The sequence below is a fragment of the Hordeum vulgare genome, chromosome 6H (assembly GCF_904849725.1).
Source record: "Hordeum vulgare subsp. vulgare chromosome 6H, MorexV3_pseudomolecules_assembly, whole genome shotgun sequence".
NCBI classification, from domain to species: Eukaryota; Viridiplantae; Streptophyta; class Magnoliopsida; order Poales; family Poaceae; genus Hordeum; species Hordeum vulgare.
The window spans coordinates 88,937,364-88,944,463 of record NC_058523.1 but is presented as its reverse complement, the minus strand read 5'-3'; the positions used below and the strand labels follow the sequence as shown (position 1 = coordinate 88,944,463).

The 7,100-nt window shown below is 43.1% G+C and overlaps 1 pseudogene; it reads left to right on the top strand.

Moving 5' to 3' along the window:
* The first annotated feature begins 254 nt into the window (after positions 1-254).
* LOC123405142 lies at positions 255-2,000 on the top strand (annotated as a pseudogene).
* Positions 2,001-7,100: the final 5,100 nt, after the last annotated feature.

Below are 7,100 nucleotides of genomic sequence, written 5' to 3'. Positions count from 1 at the left end.
AAGTTCTTCTATGATTAGGGTTCTCCGGAAGGGAAATAATTCTTTTATTTCTCTACTACCGAAAGTTTTAAACCAACTCTCGCTCTTGACACCATTGGTAGAGTCTAAGATTATCTAGGCTAGAGATTAATGGTAGTTTGTGTTTACTTGGCATCTGTCTAGTCATTTGAGAGAGAGAGAGATGGGAGGAGGAGGGATACCTTCTCCTTGGCTTGATGAGCTCGGCGAGGTGGCCATGGTGGAGGGTGATGACGATGGCGGTGAGTGGGCAGTGGCGGCGGTGCTTCCCGTCACTACTCCGCTGACCTAGATCGGTAAGTGCGTCGGTGAAATGTACGACAACACGATGAACCACGTCTTGCGTGCCGTCGGCACCCACCCCCACCTCTTTATATAGCACACGTGACACGGGCCCGTCAACCATAGTGGGTTGAGCGCCCCCAATCAGGACACGGATCTAAGGGTCCGGTGGGCTGTTGGGCCCATACGGGAGGAGATCATCCGAACACTTAGTTCTTGCTGCGGATCCGAAAGCAATGCGTACAAACATACACGATAAAAGCATGATGAATTTGCTGCGAGAAGAAGCGATCAATTAATCTGCATCCCAACATAGAAGAAGAAGTGCTGGGTTCTTCTTTTTTGTAACCGTTTCATTCTTGTTCGAGACGACTAACCCGATTAGCAAATCAATCAAGAAGAACAATGGACTTCATATAGAAAAAGCACGAACGGCTAACAGCACATCAACGGCAGACAGGATGGATCGACTGGGCTATCATAGTGGTTGCACCTTCGTGCATCCGTGATTTTCTCCTGCAAAGATTTTCACGTAAAAATTCATGTCTCTCGTATCTCATTTATCTCGTTTTATCTAATATTGTCAAACCATTTTTTTTATTGTTTCAAAATAGAAAAACCGTGAATCAAGCTAACAGAAGATTACTCTGTTGTAAAAATTCTTTTTTACTGTAGCTTATCCGTAAGCCTGCTGAGGAACGGCGATATCCTCACTTTGGAAACTGTGCCCAAGTACCGTGCTGTGATAGCGCTATAATCTCTCCCTAATAATAAAGCAGTTACGGCTTGCACCGTACGTCGTGGCTGTTTTGTAAAAATACCCCTCAGTTTTATCAAAATCAACCCGCAGTTCCTCATCTAGTAAGAAAAAACGTTTTGTTTTTTTGTAAAAAAACCCTGGGTAGCGGCCGCCCCCTTCTCCTCCCCTCAACGTCGCCGGTTTGCGTCCACTGGGCAATGCCCCCCGCATATCCGACGGTGGCGGGGCCTGTGGCGTGCTGGAGCCGCTCAGCTGTGAGCGAGGGCTCGTACGACGGCAGCAGCGACACGGTGCTCCTCCGTGCGCGTCGTTCGTGCTCTTGGGCGTGGGGAGAGCGGTGGTTCTCGCAGCGAGGGATGGCGCATCCCGTGCTCTAGCTGTATGTGTCCGCGCGTGGAGCTCACCTCCAATGTACTCCTTGGGCGCCCCCGCGGGCCCCTGCACGGGGAGCCCGCTGCGGGGGCCGACGGGGAGGTGTCGATTCAGATTGCCAGGCCCGACTACGCGCTTGGAGCCGAGGGGGACACGGGAGAGCAGCAGCGCGCGGACGAGGCCGGCGCGGGCGGCAAGAGCGGGGGGAGGGGGACTCGTTGTATCTAGGCCGTGACATGCAGCACCTGGCCAGGTGGGTGGAGCATGCGTTGCTCTTCTCCCTGCTCCTGCTCGGCGTCTTCAACCACCAGCACTTGTAAGGTACGCGAATCCGCGTGCAGCACCTACCTCTTTCTTCTCTATGTAGCGTGAGGGTATCCCTCATCAGGCTATATGAGTGAATTTGTGATGCGAGTTTGATTCGATCCATTTTGTTGTGCTCTGCCCAAATACTACGGAGAGTCGCTGGTCAGAAGATGATGGCGAGTTTCTCATTCCAATAGAGTTTATATTGTGTAGGTTTCTTCGTGATGATTCGGATTTTTACAGTCATGTTGAAGTCCAATGATATCTTGCGCAAGCAGACTGCTCTCAAGGTTTGTGCTTCTTACCTTGTGTGTCAGCGTGCTTGTTCTGCTTCTAGAGGTTAATTAATTAGTTGTTCGGGCAAGCAGACTGCTCTCAAGGGCTTGTGGTTCTTATCTAGTGTATCAACATTACTGCTATTGTTCTAGCAGGCTATAGGTTTGGGGGAGCGACGCTGCCGGTGTCATGTGGGGCTTCGGTTTCGGTCAATGCCAACGACTGCAATGCCTCACCATGGCTACTGGTTGAAACATCGTGCCTGTTTATAGTTTCTCATTATTTAAGCAACCGATCATAGTTTAATTTGTTAAGCAATAAGCAATAAAATCCTCCGCTCACATTATTTAATTCTGTTTAGCAATGGTGCTAGCTTATGCATCTATATTTTCATTTAGCTAACTAGCTAACTTGGTCCATTTCAATTATACATCTACCTTTTCATCTATCTTCTCATGCATGTAATGGCAGTAAATGTTGGTTAACACGAGGAGTGAGCAGAGGAAGCAGCGAGGATGGACGGTGCGGCCAGACCTCTAGGTCACGCCGCATGCGGCGGAGCCTGTGGGTGTCCGAATCAGGTCGAAGGCGAGGCTGCTGTCCCGATCCGGAGCACGGGCGGCGAATGGAGCCACCACGTTCGTTTACTCTAGGAGTGAATGGCAAGATGAGGCCATGGCAAAGGATCTCAAAGGCCATGGCGCTAGCTGCTTATGGGGACAACCACACGGTGTACTGTCTCGATCTAATTCACGTAACCACATATATCATTCATGGATTGGAGAGACAGTGCGAGGCCCAAGATAATCCACTTGATATTACAGGTATAATGATGCAATTCACACAAATGACAAGCTTATCAAGATTGCCAGCGAGGTACTCAAATGATTTGAATTTCAAGCTCTTCATTTTTCTTGGTTGCCAGTCTATAGTAGATGATAAATATTGGTGCTCAGTTCCTCAACTATAATCAGATTTTTACAGAAAACTAATAGTTGATTTCATTGAACAGATCTTGCACGATTTGGTATGTCTTTGAGAAACAATAGGCACAAGTTATGTAGCAATAACAGTAACTTAACAATTGCGTGCAGATCAGGAGAGTGGAGGTACAGTTTACATAACAGAGCCAATTTTATTTTTCTTATGATCTAGAGCTTACTATTTAATTCATCGTGCAATAAATTGATTGTAGTTTGAGACTTTTCGCATGGATGTTGCTATTTCTTTGAACGACATTCAGACAATATGTGCATAAGGATGAGGCCCATACGGACTAGATTTCTTTTTTGTAGGTTAAAAAGGTCTTATGTGGGATACAAACCAAAGCTTGCTTGTGTGCACTCTCGTGCTTCAGTTAAAGATGGAAAGCTATAATGTACTTTGATGCTCCAGTTAAAGATGAAAAGCTATAATGTATTGAAAAAATGTGCAAAGTGGAAGTTGGTATTAAAGCAAATTGCTCTCTTTTTGACCTGCAAACTAATTTCAGTTATAATATGTACCATTCAAGTGTAAATACAAATTAGGACATATAAGATTTTCTTCTTTGGTTGGAGTGCACGGGCTCTTTTGCTAGTAAGTTAATAACAACTGAAAAACCAGTCTCAAAGAAGCAAAAAGGAACACTGAAAACTTTAGCATTTATATATCTCACCCCCACCGCTGAAACTCTTTCAAATACTTTGTTCGGATGCTACAAAAACACATTGAAAACTCAGTTCTCCAAAACGGAAACGGACCGCAAACTCAAGCCTTTACACGACAACATCTTTCAGGTTAATCTATACTACTAATAAACAAGCAAACAAGAACTTTTTTATGTACACCCAATAAAACGTACACGGATATATTATGACCGGATGATTAGGCCAACTAAATTCAATCTAATGGCTAGCCTTAACATAATCCATTCTCTGTGTGCACTTAACAATTTGCATTGACTGACCGTGCTCCACCGCGGAGAAAAATATAAAACTCCACACCCGATTAATTAGGAAACTATAATCACGATGACGTCTTATTAGGAAACTCCACACCCGATTAATCCAGAGTCGTTGCCACTGCAACTCTAGCGTCGGGAGCTCCGACTATTGTACTGGATCGGGACGGCGGTGGCGGCGATTTGGATCCGGACGACGGCGGCCGAGCAAGGGCACCGGTGCTGTCGAGGTACATCTCCGCCCTCTCTCTCCCCGCCTCCCTCCCTTCCTCTGCCCCATCGGGGTCACCGTGAGCCCGTGACAATGGACTGGCGGGGAACGGGGAGCTTCGACAGATAGGAACGCGGAGCACGGGTCATCTGGTGGCGGAGGCATGTTCTCGGGTCGGGGAGACCTCCAGCCATGGGGAATGGAGAGAGCTTTGGGTTCAAAATTCTTTTTTCTGTTGACAGCATAGAAGAGCATTGGTAATGGTGAGCCGATAAAGGTAAGTAGCAGACTAATTCTATTTCCTAGATGAGGATTTGCTCCCCGTATGTGATTTCTGGTCATATTGGGGTGTGTGAAAATGGGTTTTCTCCGTATTCCCTATATGAGATTATCTTGTGATTGTTGGAGTATGGAAATAACATGGTGTGCAGTTGTGCAGCAATCTCTGATGCTACAGATGTTTATAAATATATGTTGTGATTGCTCTCTAATTAATGTCTTGGGCATATTATCAGTAAATTGACATGATCAAGGATGGTAGAGTACTCATGATATCATCGACCCTGTGAAAGTGATCCAAACTACACTTAAGGTGCAATAAGGTACACCTTCAATCCTGTAAGGTACACCTTCAATCCTGTAAGGTACACCTTCAATCCACTTACAATGTGCAGTACTTTATTAAAAAAATGTTTTAGATTGGCTTTTGGTTTTTAGAAAATTCAGAATAAGTTAATTGTAACTGGACAAATCATGTATGACACTATCCTTGTGCCCTTATTCCTTGAGTATTTGCAGCTGTATTCTTTGGTCGTTGTTGCTCAATCAGGTGAGTCTATTCTCTTTTTTTGACAGCAATTTAAACCTGTCAATAGGGGAAAATATACCCATGATCCTTTCACTTTTATTTGGTTTGAGGAAAAATGAGTAGTCAATTTCCACACTAAATTTGTTTCCTGTTCTACACATATATGCATGTGCGACAATCAACTGTAGCAACTATTGTTCCTTTTCTTTTGCAGTTGGGATATGCGTCCATGCATGTTAAACAGTTAAGTAGATTTAATCTGTGGCCTAACAATACTTTTGTTAAAGTTGTCAACTAAAAGATGATCTACTTGTGCCAAAAGTGAGGATGCAGATATCATGAATTCATATTGTACAAAATTATTTTTTGTGAGCAATATTCTCTTTTTTCTTATTATTTGATATTTTCATATTGATAATAGCTCCTGAGTTGTTGTTTGATTACCTCTCCCCCTTGGAGAACCATCAGATTTTCATGCATGAACAATCACCATGTGCTTTTATTTTTAGGCATAAGGACTCTAAAATGAATGAAGGAGGAGCTATAGTTCATTAGCGTACAACAGTCATGTTGTGTATAGAGTTTGCAAGGAACCATGTTCATTTCTTACACTTAAATATCTTAGCTTGCACAACTATTTCATATCGTAATACTTAGTGGAATCACTTTTCTTAGCACTCCATGATTTTCATTATGTGAATTTGATTACTATGATGCCAGGTAACTTGACTATTCGGTATCTGTATTTGACATCTGCATCGAATAATTTTTTTTCTAAAGAACACCTTTGAAGTTTAATTACACATAGGATGGGTCACTCCGGTTATCATGGAAACTCAAGTATTTTGCGTTTGCAGTTTACGATCTTTCCCCCCTATAGACATCCTCAAAAGGCTAAGGCAAGTACTTGTACTCTGAATAGATTTGCATAAAAGTGAAACGTTTGTTCAAATGATATTATGTTTTGTAATGGTTGGTTTAGAAAACAGGATTATTGTTAATGGGGAGAAGCGCGGGTACCTGCCACCATTGAGGATGCAGAAGTCTCGGTTCCACTATGCACTGACACGGGTATCGAGTGCATCCGCAATAGGCGGGGACATGAGGGTCGTGTCGTAGCCAGCGAGGATGTTGGTGCCGCCGCCATTTCGGTCGCTCTACAGAACTAGCACTTTTTATATTGCATAGTTTACATGTTTCAGATTACACAGTTTATAATATGTAGAAGTGAAAGTTAGATTCCGATTGCTATCTTCACATTAATTCAATATGTTGTCCACTTTAGATTTGTTCTTTCACATTCCCACAATTTTTCTTTTACCTTAACCCTAGTGGACTTCCTGAAATCTTTACCATAGTTTTGTGATTTCTAAATGGGTTATATTTATTTTGGTCTGATTGAACCTCACATAACATAGTAAAATGATGAGTAATGGGGTCTGTATTAAACTTGACCTTTCGAGAGGCAGAGATCTCATGCTATAGTATTCTATCATTTTTTTAAAATTTCTAGAATATGAATTCAAAATTCAATATTCATGTTAAATTTAATGGGCTGCTTTGATCAAGACGTGTGTTGCACGGGCATGTTTACTAGTTGACTGAAAGAAGAAAATTGGTCCGCGATGAGCACTAGCAGTATAATACAAGAATAATTTTTAAGCAAGGCAAAATAATTTTCATTCCATTGATTAAGGAAGGAGGTTAGACAAGATCTGTAAAATGAGAGGAAAATAAAACTACACTCTTGCTAAGTCTCAGTCGATCGAGACTTCGTTAAATCTCAGTCAATACTATATTCGTGAGATCTTATATTAAGATGAATGATTTTTTTTTCACTTAAATGTTATCTCACTTGATTGAGATTTGGTTAAATCTTAGTCGGCTTGGCCTGGTCAAAAAAATAGAATTGCTCGGTGGCTATGTGGCACCAGGAAAACAATGCAACAGCGACAGGCCAGCAAGAGGTATCTGTCTGTCGCTGTTCTCGCCTTATCCGTATTGCGGCCGCATATGGAAAAAACACCCAGCCCTTGTCCGTCCAGAGAGATTGAGTACGTCTGGTCAGCTAGCCGTGGACACCAAACCAAGAGGAAGCTGGTCCTCCATCTTCGGATTTCCCTGC